This window comes from Macaca nemestrina, chromosome 4 (genome assembly GCF_043159975.1).
Source record: "Macaca nemestrina isolate mMacNem1 chromosome 4, mMacNem.hap1, whole genome shotgun sequence".
Classification (NCBI taxonomy): Eukaryota; Metazoa; Chordata; class Mammalia; order Primates; family Cercopithecidae; genus Macaca; species Macaca nemestrina.
In genome coordinates, this window is record NC_092128.1 from 108,775,556 (window position 1) to 108,794,648 (window position 19,093).

At 42.9% G+C, this 19,093-nt stretch overlaps 1 long non-coding RNA gene across 2 annotated transcripts; it reads right to left on the minus strand.

Moving 5' to 3' along the window:
- Positions 1 to 302: 302 nt before the first annotated feature.
- LOC139362846 (uncharacterized) lies at positions 303 to 17,793 on the minus strand. Of its 2 annotated transcripts, XR_011622298.1 has the most exons (4): positions 14,905 to 17,793; positions 2,773 to 2,912; positions 1,379 to 1,620; positions 303 to 1,124 (listed from the first exon to the last, which is right to left on the minus strand). It is a non-coding gene; the product is annotated as an uncharacterized lncRNA (long non-coding RNA). The 2 variants fall into 2 exon arrangements; XR_011622297.1 differs by having other exon boundaries at positions 1,379 to 2,912.
- Positions 17,794 to 19,093: the final 1,300 nt, after the last annotated feature.

Genomic DNA, 19,093 nt, shown 5'->3' on the forward strand with positions numbered 1-19,093 from the left:
TGTGTGTGTGTGTGTGTGTGTGTGTGTGTGTGTGATGGGGAGGTTGTGAGGAGTGTGTCTAATTGCTGGAGTCCACAGTCTACCTGACTACCTGGAATAAAGGCTGAGAAAATGCATCAGGCATTTTCTTTTCTGTAGAGGCAGATGAATTCATTCATTCACCAAAACCCATGAGGTAAAAATTCCCTAAACACAGGAAAGGATTACTAGCAGTCTAGAAGAAAGACAAATGGACACTTTAAAGACACTTTTTTGTTTGTTTTTTTATTGTTTTTTTTTTTCAAACAAATAAAGGGAACAAAGGCATAATTTATATTATTGAAAACATTGTCAGAAAACAGATATTCACTTTTCATAATATTAATAGTTTGCATTAATTGAGGACATTGTCTGTGGCAGGCTCTGTGCTGTAAGCACCTTTGTCCATTATCTGTTAAGTGAGGGTTCTTATTATTGTTCCCATTCTCCAGATGGGAAAATAGAAGCTTTGACATAGCAGGCATTTTATTCAAGACCAAGGCATTTTTACAGAGCAGGCATTTTGTCCAAGTATGCACTTTGTTCTGTCAGGAGTTAAGTGACAGGACAGTAATTTGCAACAGAGGGTCTAACTCTAGAACCTGTGTGCTTAATGAAACCTTTTATTTCTCCCATATATATCAATTATATAGATATATGTATACACAAACATATATACATATATAATGTACTTGTGCATGAATACATTTATTCTTCTTTTCTGTTGCAGATATAAATATTTCTGGTTGTGCCATTTTGATTACCCAACTAGGAAAAGAGAGAGAGAGAGATGGAGAATAACATAGGCTTTTGACTGAACACCTGAAATATCAAAAGAGCACATTAAATTCTTTTTAAAAATATTCTCACATAATTTGAGCAAAGAGAAAAGCAATCTCATTAGCTCAGAGGAAATTGCAGATGATTGCTGGTAACCAGGCATCTTGTCTACTCAGTCTTTGCCTCCCAGGAGAGGTCAGAGGCTTCAGGTCAGTGTCAGGTGTGTGTGATTGCTGGTGTCAGGAAAGCAGGTAAGTGGTTCAAGCAGGGACTACCGTTCCATGTCACTCCTGAGGTTTCGATACATCTGGATAACATTAGCCAGGCTGCAACAACAACAAACCCACCAGTTCATTTACAAATAATTAGATAGTTAAACAGCAGCGAGACACAGCTAGAGACAGAGAAGAGATAGAGGTGGAGGTGGAGGTGGAGGTAGAGATAAGTGTATCTAGTGAAGATTGCAATATCAGCAATGTCCCTGAGGGAAGGTTTTCCTTGATTAGTTGTCCAAACCATTTCATACAAGGGGATGTAGACAAAAGTGAAATTAAATAACATACTGGTAATTAGTACTTACTGAGTCCTTTCTCTGCTCCAGGCTTGATGCTCAGCATTTTGTATTTATTATCTCAACTAATCCTCACAACAGTCACTGGAGCCTGTCACACAGAAGACAAAGCTGAAGACGCTCAGGTTGACTCAAGCCCTCTGACTCCAGAGTCTGCACTCCTTGACTTCACACCATGGTGTCACTTATGTGAATGACTTTTTTCATGACCATCAGTTTTTCTCAAGGCTCTGGAATGTACTGTCTGGTGGCTGAATTCAAACATTATTTTCATTAGTTCTTTAATGATTATTTTTGTGTAAACTAATTTTGTCTTTCCATGGGGTTAGGAAGCTTCATAGATTCAATTTATTTAAAGCCTTGTATCTTGTCTGTGTGGCTTTATCACGAATTACCTCCTAAACAGACCCCCACTCCCTAGAGCACAAATAAGGGTTCTTTTTACTAATTAACAAAAGGCATGCCCTTAGGCAGAATAATTAGACAAAGACACCTTTCTCCAGCATGTGGCAGCCCAGCTCCAGAGTGCGCAGGGGGTGGGTGTGAGATGGGATTTTGGTTCCCACTGGCTCCCCTCACCCAAGTGACTTTGAGCAGGGCACAGCTACCCAGCTAACTTTGAGCAGGGCACAGCGGTGGAACATGCACACTCTATGATTCAATGCAGAGGGGAAATGTACACAACCTATACCTGTCATCTCTTGCTCATTCTGATATTGCGGGGAGACACTAAACTTACCAACTTAAAATAGTTTCCACCAGGTTAGAGCAGCCTTTTTCAGATGGGCTCGGTCTCTTTGTGGTGCCTGCTTAGGCTTTTCTGTGTTTCTCTGTCTTCCTCCTTGTCATCCCCAGGATGACATCGCTACCCAGGGGCAGGGTGTGTGAATGAGTTCTTAGCGTTGTCTTCCTGCTACTCTCTGCATCCTCAACAACTTCCAGCACTTTGCCCTGCTGATCTCAGGGATTTCACTCTTCCTCTGAACTGGCTGGTGTAATAACCAGACTGAACTTACCACTATTGACTCCACACCATGCCCTTGGGATGTAAAGTTCCCTTCCTGCAGTTTCTCATCAAAATCCCAGGTGCTGTGCTCACCGGCCCCCTCAGTACCTTTGTATCCTCTCAGAGACCCTGAGAAGCATCTGGGACTCCTACATGCACAGCCTGTGTGGAAAGTGGTGCTGGTTTGGGCTCACCTTTGCAAATGGCTTCCACTTTTGATGAAGTTCTACCAGGGCCATATTAGGGAAGCTTGACAGGAGCCAGACACTCACAGATTCTCCTTATGCCTATCTTGGGTTTCCATTGGGCTTTCTATCCCCTCTGGCGTAAGGCCCTCAGAGGCAAGGGAACCAGGAAGTTCCTCCATGTAATGCTCTACCCCTCTCACTCTCCTCACCGGCTCGCACTTCCCAGCCAGAAGGAACAGCACTTCTCCCTGGGAGGGTGTTAACGTCACCTATATCATATGCTGAGTCTTCGTATCCAGCAGCTGTAATAAAATTCTGTGTTCTTAGTTTGCCAGGGTGGCCTTTTGACCTACAAATGAGAGAATCACAACTTTAGAAAACTCTTTTAAAAAAAATTGAACCTGATTTTCAAGCCCAGCATCTCACAATTAATTCAAAAAGTGAGTTTGTTCTAGGCAACTATCATCTCTTTCCATGGGTAGTAAATATGGATTAGCTATAATAAAGATAGATCGAAAGGTGACATGATTTATTTTGGAGAATAAAAATATGTTGGCCACATGTTTCCAAAACATGATCCTCATTACACATTTTGATCATTTCCTTAAGTCTGGGCCATGGGGTTTTGATCCCTCTCCAGGTATCCCACCCATGATATTATCTGCTAAAGCAAGTTCACAATAACAGAGACGATTTTCTGTTTTCTTAGCCTTTTCCCCTCCATTAAGAAGAAGGGTCCTAGGGCAGAATGCTGGTGGGGAGCGGGGTGGGGAGCGAGGTGGGGGTGGGGTGGGAGGTGGAAACTCTTCCAGATGTGTGTCCAACATGACCCTTTAGCCATGGCTTCTTGAGTCACTGCCCATTCTGTCTTGACCTGGCTCTGCAGGGCTAGGCAGTAGGTCCGGGTCAGCGCATAATTACCCACAAAGGCCATAGTTTATTCTATTTTTGTTTGTTTTTGAGACAGGGTCTTGGTCCGTAGCCCAGGCTGGAGTGCAGTGGTGCAGTGGTGCAATTTTGGCTCTCTGCAACCTAGGCCTCCTGGGCTCAAGCCATCCTCCCACCTCAGCTTCCGGAATAGCTGAGACTACAGGCACACCCCCCCACACCTGGCTAATTTTTGTGTTTTTATAGAGATGGGGTTTCACCATATTGCCCAGGATGGTCTCAAATTCCTGAGGTCAAGTGATCTACCCACCTCAGCCTCTGAAAACATTGAGATTATAGGCCTGAGCCACTGCACCTGGCCCTATTTCTATAAAGTTAATAAACACTAAGGGTATTGAAGGTGGTCCAATAGTGCAATTGAAAGAGCATGAACTATTTGTTTGGACAGATAACTGCCCTTGTCTAAGCATCAGTTATTTCTTTCATGAATAAGTTTACTTACCAGGTTCTTATGATAATCACCTGAGATTCTGAACATGTAGGACATCTATCCCATTTTCTGGCAGTCAATGGGAACTGAATGGATATTAATTCCATTTTGTTCCTTGCCAGCATCTTCACTCTGAGCATTTCACTATGACTAGAATTCTCTAAAAAATGAAATAATGGACCTTGCCTTCTCTCTGAAATAATCATGTAGTTTCAACAAATGTAGTCTCTAAATAGGAACCCAAGTCAATAGGAAATGATGTCAAATCAGAAACTTGGGGGTATAGTTACTGGCATTTGTGGGGTGCAATTGATAGTCATCAGGTTCCCTTTCTGGTTTCCTGTGATCACAGAGGCATCATCTGAGGAACACAGGAAGTGCTGCAAGCTGAGGCTGAGGCCTAGCCAGGGCGGAGGGCTGAAGGAGGCTCTTCCACATCGGGAAGGATGTGGTCGCCTACATGATAACGGGGCAAGTGCTCATTACCTCGGCTCCAATGTCATGCTAGGTTCCTGGGGGCCGTTGTATTGGGTCATCATGTCTTTCTACTTTTCTGGGAATTTTATATTAAGAACTAAAGGGGAGTAGCAGAATTTTATATATAGAATTTATATACAGAATTTTATATATGGTTGCAACTCTTTGCCTATCATGGACCTTGAACAGGGTTTTTTCCAAGTAAATATCAAAGCCTCAAATGCCTGATTTGGTGTTTGTCAGTACCTGAGTGTGTATGAAAAGTTCTATCTGGATAACCTATGGTGAAAATACATGCTTTGTTTCTGCTAATGAAATAAAGATTTTCACTTGCTTCAATTGTTTTTACCCAGTTTCAACTAGAAACAAACTAGCATTTTCAACAAAACCAAAGTTATCAAGAAATGAGACATTCATTTTCCAAAAAATCCCTCAGCCAATCTGAGAAGTAGGGGAACAAGTTCACATTCCCAGAGTGAAGAATAGGTGCATGTCTGTAGCTGTGATGTCTCTTCTGCTCAGACTGAGTGCCCGAGAGAGGCTGAGGAGATAGGAAACCTGGAGCAGAAGAAGCCATGCCAGGATGAGGAAGGGGAACCTCGTAGAGTGTTCACAGAGAAAACGGGTGTCCCCAGGCCCTGCACCCAGATCAGTCATTTCTGAGGGTGCTGATTGGTCAGGATCACATGGGAACTCTACCCATAGCTATATGACACCATGATAATCAGTCCATTTGCCAGGGTAAAAGTTATTCACATCTTGTTGACTCTTAGAGATTTTAGAAATATTCTTTCTCATTATTATTATTTCATCATGATTATCTAACTGGTTTCAGGGAAGAGTTGGTCCAAGTTACCACGTGTGCTATGACCTGAAGCCACCTGTCCACTTTTCCAGGTGAGAGTCCTCACTGGTTTATCTGGCCACCCAACGCTCATGGCACAGACCCAACACTTCCATGACCCACACGAAGGGCTCTGCTCTGGACCCACGGTGGATGTACGACCTGAGAGTCCTATTTGGTGTGGAAGTAGGAGAGCTATCTCATCATCTCCTCACTGGGAGAGAAGGGAGTTTCCAGGGAACTCCCAACAGTGCTTTTCAGAGAAAGTCTTTGCAAAATTAGAGTCTCTAAGCTCTACTGTATTTAGCCTGGATATAGCTCATGAGTCAAAGATTGGAGTCATCAATTTTGTCTACCTCTTAGCAAGTCTTTGAGAAATATAGCCAACTAGCCCAGGGTTTCTCAGCCTCTGCATTATCGACATTTTGGGCTGGATAATTCTTTCTTGTGGAGCCGTCCTGTGCATTGTAGGATGTTTAGTATCATCTCTGGCCTCTACTCACTAGATACCAGTAGCATTCTCACTCCATTTGTGACAACAAAAAATGTCTTCAGATGTTACCAATGTCCGCTGGAGAGGGGATTGCCCTCCATCCAGAATCTCTGGTTTTGTCCTCTTCTTTTGGATTACTACCATTCTCCTGAGCTTAGAGTGTCAGCAGAGATTGGGACAAAATGAAACTCCCACTGAACATCCAGTATGTAAAAATTCTCATCACTCAATGAGCAGTATCACTTAATCTTCTTTGCCACCATCTATTTTCCTAAGGAATTGGAGTGGATATTACAACAAATACCTCTATCGCTCAGCATATAGCACTGCAGCTTTGCTAGACCACTTGTTACCGGCTACTTTCATAGAACACATGCTAGATTTCATTTTTGCTACATCAAAGTCATATGTTGTAGGGATTGTTAAAGCCCCTCATTTCATCAAGAAGGATGCCTTCCCTATACTGGGAGCTCCATAAATATTGACTATCCTTAGGAGGTAATTCATATGAGAAATCATATTGCAATGAATGAAATGTGTTAAAATAAAACTATAACTCTTTGTTATGGTGTTTACAATTTCCAAAACACTTTTACAAACATTGGCTCATTTAATCCAAACAATATTTTGAGGCAGGAAGGGATTCCCCATGGGGAAGAGGGGATAATGTAAGGCCTCTCAGCTAGTAAATGGTACAGCTGGAACTAAAACCTATTTCTTCAATACCAAGAAAATCCACATATTGTGCTATACAGGTGAGCATGCAATCATTCAGTTCTGCTTTTAATTCCAGTTCAACCTGCTGTTAGCTTGACTTGTTGCTCTCTGACACCCAGTGCCCTCAACTATGAAAATGAAATTGAAATGCCTATCTATCAGCATTGGCTTAGATAGATGCATAATATGCCTGGCATACAGTGGGAGCTCAGTGGATTCCATATCCTTCACCTCCTTCCTCTCTACTCTGCCTCCTTGTTGAAGCAGGATCAGCACAGAGCTACTGTTAGAAGGCCTAGTTTTGGTTTTGGGATATGCTCTTTATCTTAGGATTTTAGTTCTTTAACTTGAATGACAATAAATAACATCTCTAGACAGAAGAACTCCCCATCATGAGGTGTGGTGGGGCTCTCAGCCTTGCCCTCCAAGTGGAGGCTCTGTGACGTGGGGCCTCATGACCAGTCGTGGGGCTGCCACACCCCTCCTCTTCCCCCAGAGAGGTTCCCCACGTCTACAACTTACCTCACAGCAAACATGGGCAAGGAAGGAACTGTCTGCAAATGTCCCATTTATCCTGTACCCCAGGAGGTGGTAAAAATTAATTCACTGAAGAGTTTGATTCAAAAAATAATGAAGTTCTATAAATAAAAACATATCTGTAAATTTGGGATGCTTTTTTCCTAAAATACGTCCTTTCAGTATTAGAAAATGTAATGATGACAAAAGCTAGGTTTTACTGTTGCAACCAGACTGTGCGTGACAAAAATGAACTTTCTCCTTTTCTTGTTTGGCAAGACTTTTACTTGAATATTCTGGCTCTGTGAACCCTTCCCAGTGATCCATTAACTTCTTCCTGCTCAGAACATTTATCTATGTCATGGAATTAAGGACTTTCCTTTTTTTTTCCTTTGAAGAATAGTGAATAGTATGCTGGTATTCTTATTGATATTCACTCAAAAGAGTCAGGCTGTTTGATTGCTGCATTATGTTTCATCCAGTAAACTGGAAGTCTTCCTGCTTCAACCTTTTTCATTAAAGGGCCAAATTCCCTACTTGGGTACACTTACAGGAACACATTCTGCATCCTTGTAAATATACAGAGAGGTCTGAGCCCCTCTTCCCTCCCTTGTCATTTATTCCAGTTCTTGCTGGGTGAGTGTGGTGTGGTGGGAAGAGAGTAAGTCTTATGGACCGTCGCAATGGCTCTATATCCCTTCTCTGCTACTAGTGATGTTTGCGTGATCTTGGAGGCTACAGAGTTTCTCTGAATCTCCAGTTCCTCCTCTGAGAAAGGGGACGATAGTATCTAAGAGAGAAAAGCATGTAAAGTTCCAGGCCTGACATTGACTTGGCCCTCCGCCCATCCAAGACCTCCCTGGGCAGCCACGCAGGAAGCAGAACATGATGTGGCCATCTCAGGCCAGGCTGCAGTTGGGTCTTGGCCTTTCCTCCCTTTCCCGTCCACCTTTGGATAACATTTCTGTGCTCCTCAGCGGACTGAGGGTAAGGGAATGCAGCAGAAAGGTGATAATTAGGGTGAATATCTTTGTGTTCCATCTCGCTGCTTTTCGGTTACTCAATAAGCACAGTTTTGGTTACGCTTTTTTTCTTGTTTAAAAAAAAAAATCTTAGAACCCAGAAGTCAGAAAAACTTGATTGCATAAGAAAATTCTCTGTAGAGAATTCTCTGCAGATTGTATCTAAGTAAACACCGTTAGCATCAATTTAACTAACTTCATGTGACCCTGGGGAATGGAGCTTAAGGCTGCAAGTGAAAAAAAATCACAAAACGAAAAATAAAATTTTTTATTTTCCCCCGAAATGTTTCCATTTAAAAGGTCGTGTTTGGTTTTGTTTTTCTCATCACTGTAGGAGATCAAGGCAATAGATTTTGTAGTCGGACAGACCTGGATTCAGATCCCAGCCTCGCTGCTTACTATCAAGTATCTTAATTTATCAAAGCCTCAAATCTGTACCTAGAAAATATCTATAAAGGGCATTTGTTCCTGCAACAGAGCCGCTGCCGCCATCTCTGTCTTTTTAAGATCGCCCAGGTCCCTCCACCGCCACCACGCCTCTGGGATGCGGCAGCGCGACCCTCTGGCCAGCCAGCCCCCTCCCGCCGCGCCCTCTGCCCACCTGCCCGCGCACCCCGCCCACCCCCCCGCCCCGGCAGCCGCCCCATCTCCGCCCCTTCGGGCCAGCGGAGCCTCATGGCTCATATGGCGTCCACGCCACAGGGGTGACCGTGGACTCGGCTGTGGGACACGTCATGGGCAGTGCCTTCAGCTGGGGGAGCTCGGAGCCTGCCCAGCCTGCTGCCCAACAGACCTCCACCTACGCTGCCCCTCAGCCCTTGCAGATGGGGCCCTGCGCCTACGACAGCAGGCAGTTCCTGGACTGTTCGACCACTCAGAGTGACCTGTCCCTGCGTGAGGGCTCCAGCGAGGCCCTAAAGCAGTGCAAGTACAACCATGGTCTGAGGTGCCTGCTCTGAAGAGTTGGTACAGACTCGGGGGCCAGCTCTGCACCCACCTCTACCCTTTGCTGACAGCTGGACCACAACACTAGATTGTACCAGATAGCTGGGATTGGAAGTGAAGAGGTTTCTCACCCCACGAATAACCCAAGACACAAATGTGGAAATAAAATAGTTTATTAAAAAAAGAAAATATCTATAAAAATGAGATAATAATAATGATAGTATTTTGTTAGGCTCAGATGTCATAAAGCATGCAGTATAAAGTGTCATGCACATAAAAAGTACTCAATAAACAATAGCTACTATTATTACAGTCATAAGAACATTTACTACATTATTTATTTTCACATAGAACTGAGCTCTTTCAGAGAACAGTTTGTACATTTAACTCTGTACACGTAAACTCACTGATTTTTCTGTTTTTCTGTGGCTAAACAAAGAAAATAAGGAAAGTCAGAGACACCTGCTGACCCACGGACTGCAAATCCAAATTCTGCCAATTTCAGAATACAAATATGGAGTTTTGATAATTACTCTAACTTTAACTTATAAGTAAGTAAAATACAAAGAGAATGGGACTACAGTAAAGTACAGCACATGATGCAATCTCTCTGAATCCATTAGTACTTTGCTAATTTGCTAGTTAAAAGTTGACTTAAAAGTGACAAGAAATTAAATTAGGGATCTACAGAAGAGACACATCAATTATAGCAACAGGGGTAAGGGAATAAATTCTACTTGATACGAACGTGACAGGCATTTCTCTATTCTCAATCATCTAATGAGAGTTGAGATTGTTTCCCTATTTTAAACTTAGTTATTGTTGTAAAGAACACTATGAGCACAACTGGATTAATCATACTATTGATTCATGAAGCACTATAAACATAAAGCACTATAATCATTTATCTAAATGTATGTCACTTTTATGTTTCTTATTTGAGTCTACTACATGTTGGTTATTTATTTAATGAGTCAACAAATACCTAAGACTCCTTCACTTAACTCAAGAACAAAAGCATTATAAATAATCTACATGCTCCTCTATATTAAGAAATCAACTAAAGAAGTACTAATGAATGATAATCTCTCAAGATTTGTCCAGTTTCCTGTTTTTTTACTCAAGGAACAGTCACACATCCTGTTCTGTTGGAGATGGGACCTTGGTGGCTTTGTGGAAAGTGAAATGAAACTAGATAAAACCTTCTTGCTCCCTAGATTGTCTTACTTATTTGAGGTCAAACATAATCCACTTATTGGGCCATCTGCAGGATTTCCTCCTTTGCTCATCCAAGTTCATTTTCCACCTAACTCTGCCTTAAAAGTCTGACCGCCCTGGGCTGCGTGGATGGTCTTCCCTATCCTGCAGGTGTTGTTTGGGGGTCGAAAATGGAAACACCAGCAGGCAGCCGGGAAATAGGAGAGTGGGGTCAGAGTTCCCTCCCTGAAAAGGGGCCTTAAGTTGGCTGCATCCTCCCCCATTGGCCAATATACAGTGCCACTTGCCCAACAGCCAGAGCTGATGTCCAGGATTCAAGAGGTGTGGGTAGGAGTGGCCATTCTCTTCTATATCGGTTAGCTCACTGAAAAAAGTTGTTTCTTTTTTCCCAAGACCTTTGAGCTACAGGCTTGAAAATCCTAGTGCTCAAGGAAGACATACAAGCCGAATAAGCTTCCTTGAGCACTCAAATCACTAACATTTTCTTTAGCTCAGCATAGTAGTCAGTAGGAAACAGAAGAAAAGATAAGATTTTGTGTTTTAAAAGAAGCAAAAGTTATTAAAGAAGAGGAAAGAAAAAATGGTCAAGCAGAACCCCTTCCAGGCCTTTCTAACCAACAAATTTTACATATTGTCTCTAGGTGCTCAATAATATGCAAGGATATGTTTAATATTATAAAACATGAATTCTTTTTTTAAGTAAATTTTAAAGTAAAATTCAAAAGTAATGTGTTTTCTATTAGACCATTTCAAAAGTACAGAAATGACACATACAAAAATACTCATGAGCGCAACGTCTGGAGATAAGCATTTCAAAGTCTGTGCCCTTTTTTCTCTACCCCAGGCTGCCTCTTGTGAACCCCTTCACAGGACTGAAAGCAAAAAGCACCCGAGACAAAACAGTCGACATGGATTTCCAGGTGGGTACAGCAACTTCTAGAATTGTGGCTTCTATAAGATGACTCCTGGGCAGTAGACATTACTTTTTCCATAGTATTTGTATGTGTGGGGAGTTCGGCAACAGATGCTATGGTGTATGAAAATATTCCTTTCCAAGATTTCCTTAGATTTTATTCAGATTTTATGTTAACTAGATAATATAATGTTGATTCTATTATTCAGAGTCATTGTTTTTCACCCACCTCAGGTAGAAAAGCAAATGAGTTGAACCCAAATCATCAGAATATTCAGGGCATCCATCCATACAACCCCCTGACCCATTAGGTAAAATGAACCCCTCAATAATAATGAAAGTATCAATCTCAATTCAATAGATATTCATTGAGGCCCTACTATATGCAGTGCAGTATATTCTAATAAGATGCTGTCAGCGTTTCTGTGAATCCAAAATGTAAACCATTTAATTGGCAAATATTAACTTAGAGCTGGTTTGCCTCTGGCTAGTTTTCCTTTGGTGTGGCCAAAATGTTCCTGGTGAAGCTCACCTTAGCCAAAAGGAGAAGGGCAGGAGGAGTAAAGGACTATAAATTTCGACTTGTTTTTCCCCCATAATGGTCGTCTGCACTACACACAAGGTCACTGTCCTCTCCCGCTGTGTGTGAGTCAAAGGTCTTAGGGAACCATGACCAAAAGCTTAGAATTAAATTAATCTGGGATGACCTCTTTTTTTTTTTTTTTTTTTGAAACAGAGTCTTGCTCTGTCACCCAAGCTGGAGTGCAGTGGTGCAATCTCAGGCTCACTGCAAGCTCCGCCTCCCCAGTTCACGCCATTCTCCTGCCTCGGCCTCCCAAGTAGCTGGGACTACAGGTGCCCACCACCATGCCTGGCTAATTTTTTTTTTTGTAGTTTTAGAGAGACTGGGTTTCACCATATTAGCCAGGATGGTCTCGATCTCATGACCTCGTGATCCGCCCACCTCGGCCTCCCAAAGTGCTGCGATTACAGGCGTGAGCCACCATGGGATGACCTCTTATAAGAGTTTCTTCATACGTAGCTATTCTCTCTATAAAATGTAATAGCCACACTATCATAGATGTAGGCTAAGCCCTAGATATATAAAGATGTGTGTATTGGCCAGGCATGGTGGCTCACGCCTGTAATCTCAGCACTTCGTGAGGCCGAGGCGGGCGGATCACAAGGTCAGGAGTTCGAGACCAGCCTGGCCAACATGGTGAAACCCCATCTCTACTAAAGATACAAAAAATTAGCCGGGCGTGGTAGCGCGTGCCTGTAATCCCAGCTACTTGAGAGGCTGAGGCAAGAGAATCGCTTGAACCTGGCAGGCGGAGGTTGCAGTGAGCCGAGATCACACCATTGCATTCCAGCTTGGGCAACAAGAGCGGAACTCCATCTCAAAAAAACAAAACAAAGCAAAACAAAAGATGTGTGCGTGTTTTCTTGTATACACAGTCATGTGCTGAATAATGATGTTTCAGTCAAAGATGGACAAATTATAATGAAACTGCTCTATACTCGTGTAGCATTTTTCTTTTATACTGTATTTTTACTATACCTTTTCTATGCTGTGTTTAAATACACAAATACTTATCAGTGTTACAATCGCGTATAGCATTCAGTACAGCAACATGCTGTGCAGGTTTGCAGCCTAGGAGCAATAAACTCTACCATATATCCTAGGTGTGTAGTAGGCTGTATCATGTAAGTGTGTGTTAAGGACACTCTACAATATCTGCACAACAAGGACATCGCCAAAGGATGCATTTCTTAGGATGTATTCCTGTCGTTAAGGGACACATGACTATATATGTGTGCTTGCTGTTTTTTTGTTGTTGTTGTTGTATCTAGTTTTTTTTCTTGTCAGATAACACTGGGCTGTCACAATATGCCAAGCACTGGGCCAAATCCTTTATATGCATCATGTCAGGAGTTCTCGCAGCCACCCATATGGTAACCACAGGACCTTTGCCTCACAGGTAAGGAAATGGGACTAGAGAAACCCAAGGTCTTGCCACACAGCTTATCTGTGGTAAGCAGAGGCCCATTTGGACCTATGTACTTCTGATATGACAGGCCCAGGTCTTGACCACTTTGTACATTATATGTATACTCAGATAATTATTGAGCTGTTGAAAAATCAAAGTATCAGAGAAATTTGAGAAGATGAGACTAAGAATCATTCATCTCTCAACTCTTTCCCAGTGGAAATCTACTTTTCTCTATTTTATATTTGTAAGATCACATTTCAAGAAAGGGTTGCATGGCAAAAACATAAATTAAACAACACCATCAACCATAATAAATTACAAAGCCTGAGTTGAACTAGAAGTAACGAAAATTCATGAGAGATTTACAGTCATGAGTTACATTCAAGTTGAGGACTGTCATTTTAGTGGTGAATGGCAGCCTAGTAGCAGAAAGTGGTTAAACAGAAGCAACCTCGGGCCTTTGCAGAGCATATGGGCCTTGTAATTTCTGCTGTGCATAATGCCTGGCTCAGAGTAGTCTATCAAAAACTCATGGTTGGATGACCAGGCACGGTGGCTCACGCCTGTAATCCCAGCACTTTGGAAGGCTGAGGCGGGCAGATCACGAGGTCAGGAGGAGATTGAGACCATCCTGGCCAACATGGTGAAACCCTGTCTCTATTAAAAATACAAAAAAATTAGCTGGGTGTGGTGGCATGCACCTGTAGTCCCAGCTACTCAGGAAGCTGAGGCAGGAGAATCCCTTGAACCCAGGAGGTGGAGGTTGCAGAAAATGAATTTTTCCTCAAACCCCAATCCAAAGTGGACTTTGATTTAGACTTGATTAGTGGAAATGTTTACGAATTTTGTACCAAATCCAACATCACCACTCAAGGCATGCATGTGATAGACTTGTCATTGCAGTCTGCCCTGCTCACGGTTAGATCATTCTGCATTTGTTACATGTTAACCTCCAGAAAAATGAATACCATTTAAGGTCATATCCATTTTTTAATCAAGAGAGATAGGAAGATCAGAGAAAACTTACGTAATGCATATTGACTAGTACAAAAGAATCACACTAAAAATGTGTATATATTATGCCAGAAAAACAATGTAGTGAGTAGGAGAGGTTAAACCAGATAAACAAACATGGGTGACCAAGAAAAGCTGTTGGTGAGAGAGTAGAACCCTGAAAAAGATGAGGCTGGTCACTTGTATAGACTTCTGCAAAGCTTCTGCTTTGAGAAAATATAGAATTTGGCAACTCCACATAGAGTCACCACATGAATGTTTAGCTAGAAGACTGTTTACAAGCACACTGGTGGTAACTATGGCTTCCCAATTCATAATTATAAACAAAGACTTAATAAACATTTATTGAATGGGATGGCTCTAACTGTCTGCTACTGTGCACCTCCCACAAGGCACAATAGTAGGTAGCTATGTCCTGTTTCTCTACATTGTGAATGGTGAGGGTGGATGTAGACGTTTTGGGTATCCTATCCACCTCAAATTTGCCCGATGGAATGCTGGATTCCTTTTTGACAGTGCCGTCATAAAAAATGCACACCAGGAACTGTATGACTTCACCAGGTCTTTCTCGATACCAATATATAGATGTTTCAGAAATTGTTACTCCAGACACCACACATTCCAGGCGGGCTGTTTTTGACAGCATTTTAGTACTGGAAATTTGAGGTTGCTCTAGGTGACCTGCACCATATACACACACTGGGGGGAAAAAGTGGGAGGGAGTAAATAAACCAAGAATTTGGAATTTGTAAAAATATATAACAATAGAGAATATCAGTCCAAAGTGATTGGGGGAGCAAAACTACTTACGAGCCCCAAGGACTGCCAGTGTTGACGCGTGGAGCAGTGACAGCATGTCTGCAGGCACTGTGCTCTCTGCCAGGGCAGCCTGGAATCACCGCAAAGAAGCGTTAGACCCCTGTGGCTTGGCTGAGTCCACCAAGTCAAACTTCCCATGGGTGAGGGTGACATGGGGCCTCCTGCATCATTGTAAAGTGGTGTCCTCACCACCTGTTAGCACTTCCAGTCTGTGTGAAGATAGTCCTACGAGGTCTGAGGCCTGAAATCAGACCACATAGTTCAGACAACCACCTCAGACCACACGGCAGCCACCGCAGCAAGTTGTCAGGCTGGTGTCGTTGGTTGTCGGGGCTGTGACATGCAGCCTTGTCTTCTGAGAGCTTGTCTTCAACCAGCTGGAGAGATGTTGATCCGTCAAGCTGCTTAGCTCTGCTCCGCTACCCACACAGCCTGCAGCACGGGGCCCTTCTGGTCACCTTCATGGAGCTGGGCCCTCCATGCCAGTTTGTTTGCTTCTGTTGAAGATTCAGGTTCCTGTCCCCTCCCTCAGCTACCTGAATAATGTACGTCTCCTGAATCCCTGCTTCTCCTCGATGACAGTTTCCTACTGTCTGTTGTTCTTTCTCTAACCCAAGACATTTAATCTGTCCCAAGGTATTTTTACAAACTGCTGTCCCCCAATGCACCCCTTAAAAGCTGCTGTGCTCCAGATTTCCATTCTTAATTTACACACTGGGAGCTGCGGCTCACTGCCACTGCCCAGCATCGCAAGAGAGTATCAAAACCTTATATCACTGTCCTGGGGAAAGAGCAAAGGTCAAATTATGTTTTCTACCAAATGCATGTCACTTTTGCACCATCATAAAGTAAAAAAAAATCTTAAGTTGGACCTTAGTTAAATCAAAAACTGTCTGTACCCATATCCAGCTAACTCTGGGACATTTTCAAGTACGTCTGACACGGGATCTCAAACCAAGTCTGCTCATAGCTAGAGTGAACTCATTCCCTTCTCCCAACCCTTATCTTCTTCCGAGTTTCCTGTATGACATGACTACCCCTAGGACATAATGTGACCTTGCCCCAGCTCACCAGCAGCAATGCACCCACATTGCCCAGGCCGGGAACCTGAGTATCAGCCTCAATTCTCCCCTCTAACTAATTCACCACACTCCAATTCCTGAGGATTCTACGTCCTAAACATTTCCTGGCTCACCACTGCCTCCACCTCACGCACTTCCGTGCGTCCCATCTTGGCCACTCCCACCCACCTTCCCCATGGCCACTAGACTGACCTGGTCATTTTCCTGCTCTAAATTCCTCCCTCGCTCTACCTTGCCTCTGAAGATGAAGCCCAGAGTTCTTAGGATAAGAGGCTCTCTGTGATGTGGCCAGTGCCTCCCTGTCCTTCCATCTTCATTCAGTCACTCTCTGCCTAGAATTCCACGACCCACTTCTGTGGATTGACTTGCAGTTTTTTGTGTTTGGACTGCTTTCTAATCCACTTTCCCTGGCTAATTCCTATTTATCCTTTTGGGCTCAGCCCCAGGCAGTCTTCCCCAGGAAGCTTCCCTTACCCAGTAAGTCCCGGATGGAGATGCTTCAAATTGCTTTCTCTTAGCGCCGCCTAGTGTCTTCCTCTCTCCTAGCACCTCCTGCCCAAGCCTTGGCCTGTTTACCCATTTCTCTCTCATTCTGAACTCCAGTTAGAGTTCCCAAGGGAGTAAGATCACGTGCTGTTTATCTCTCTATTCGCAGGTGTTTGTTGAATAGATGAAAGGGTAGAATGAGGGAATGGACGGCCATTGTAGTATTTTTTGTCATTCTGATGTTAATGAAACATTACCATTTAAAATACAGTTTTTAAAGAGTTACCAAGCAATGGACACTTAGTGAATGCCTTTCATGTGTCAAGCACTTTGTAGCCATTATGATATTTAATCCCACAAATTTAGTCTAATCTTCACAAGGCCCTACTCAAAGCAGGTCAGGTAATAGGTCAAGGTTTAACAGCTTGTTGGTGACAGATTTAAGATTAATTCTGTCGGGCTGCAAAGCCTGAGCTCTTTGAATAGTTCTCTCTGCCTCTCTTTTCTCATCTATCGAATGAGAATAAAATCACAGCCTACCTTACCGGATGTTGCAAAGAATAAACGTTAGCCCAGGTAGAGTGTTTAGGGCAGTGCCTGACACGGAGCAAGCCCTTGGAAACTGATGGTGATTCCTGTTATACTCTCCCATTCTGTCTTCTGTGACCTTGCCCCAGCTCACCCGCAGCAATGCACCAGTCACGCTCTTGTCTTGATCAGACAGACTAGCTGGGAGGCTCCCCAAAGCAAGTGACGATGAGAGGGAAAAAACTTGGGACCATTTCTAAGAAATAAAAGTTGAAAAGTCTGGTGATGATGCCTCTGAAGGTGAGATCACTTAAGAAAGATATAATCTTGGTCTCTAAGCTAGTCTATCACCCTGGAGGTTGAGGCTGAAACCAAGTGGTATAATTCAGAGGGAGATCAATTTTGGACATTGTTGTTTTCTCTGTTTTGGAGATGAGGAAACTGATGGCTAGGAAATTTAAGACCTTGCTCAAGGTCACAGCGTTCATGAAGAGTAGAAGAGTAGAGCAGGTGTTGGTGAGGAGTGAAGGTGGAGGTTTCTGGTGGTGAAGGTTCACTGTAGCGGCAGAGTCTCCTCTTGAGGAAATGAAAGATGTTGTTCTGTAAGGAGGTGACTGGGGAGCTTGCTCCTCCATTTGGCCACTCCCTGATAATCACTATTTCACCAAATTTGCTATTGTTTGGAGTCAAGCACTGAGAGAGGGGGCAGGTAGCAGAGGGGGCATCTCTCTGTGCCCATTCAGTTTTATCAGCACAATTAGAAAAATGAAATGAAGGAGCAACCCCAAAACAGAATGAAAGTTTACTGCTGTACAGCCTCTGTCCTTCTCACACAAGTTGGAAGGCCTTAGCCGTGACCTGAGCCTTCACTGAGGTTGGAGACACTGGGCTGTTTCAGAACCAAGGCGTGGCTTTTTTTCTTTTGCTTTTTTTTTTTTTTTTTTTTTTTGAGACAGAGTTTCACTCTTGTTGCCCAGGCTGCAGTGCAAATGGCACGATCTCGGCTCACCCCAACCTCTACCTCCCGAGTTCAAGCGATTCTCCTGCCTCAGCCTTCCAAGTAGCTGGGACTACAGGCGTGAGTCTCCACGTCTGGCTAATGTTGTATTTTTAGTAGAGACGGAGTTTCTCCATATTGGTCAGGCTGCTGCCAAACTCCCGACCTCAGGTGATCTTCCTGCCTCGGCCTCCCAAAACGCTGGGATTACAGGAGCCACAGTGCCCAGCCTGCAAGGCGTGTCTTAATTATCAATCTCTAGCACAAAAACAGAAGTTGAGAGAGGTGGACAATGAGTGAAGGAATGCGATGGACTGAGTTCCTTCAAAATTGTTTGGACTTTACATTCATTCATCTTTTTTACTAATGTCATCAAGTCACACATAAACTTTCAATCTTCCATTGAAAAGGTGTTTGTTTTTGGTTTTTATTTGTATAACTTTAAGGGGTACAAGTGCAATTTTGTTACGCACATATAATGCATAGTGGTAAAGTCTTGGCTTTTAGTATACCCCACACCTGGATAATACGCATTGTGATGTGAAATTACTTAATTTCCATCTGTACTCCTTCTGCCCCCCACCACCTTTACAAGCCTCCAATGTCTCATTCCATACCCTATGTCCATGTGTACACATTATTTAGCTACCACTTACAAGTGAGAATATCCAGTATTTGTCTTTCTATTGCTGAGTTGTTTCACTTTTGATAGTGGCCTCCAGTTTCCTCCATGTTTCTGCAAAAAACAGGATTTCATTCTTTTGTATGGATGAGTAGTATTCCATTATGTGTATATACCACATTTATTATGGATGAATAGTACTCCACTGTGTATATATACCACATTTTCTTTATCTAGTCATCCACTGATGGACATTTAGGTTGATTCCATATTCTTGCTATTATGAACAGTGCCATAATAAATGTATGAATGTGGTCTAATATAATAATTTCTTTTCCTTTGGATGGATATCCAGTCATGGGATTGCTGGATTGAATGGTAGTTCTGTTTTTAGTTCTTTGAGAAATGTCCATACTGCTTTCCAGAGAAGTTGTACTAATTTACATTCTCATCAACAGTATATTA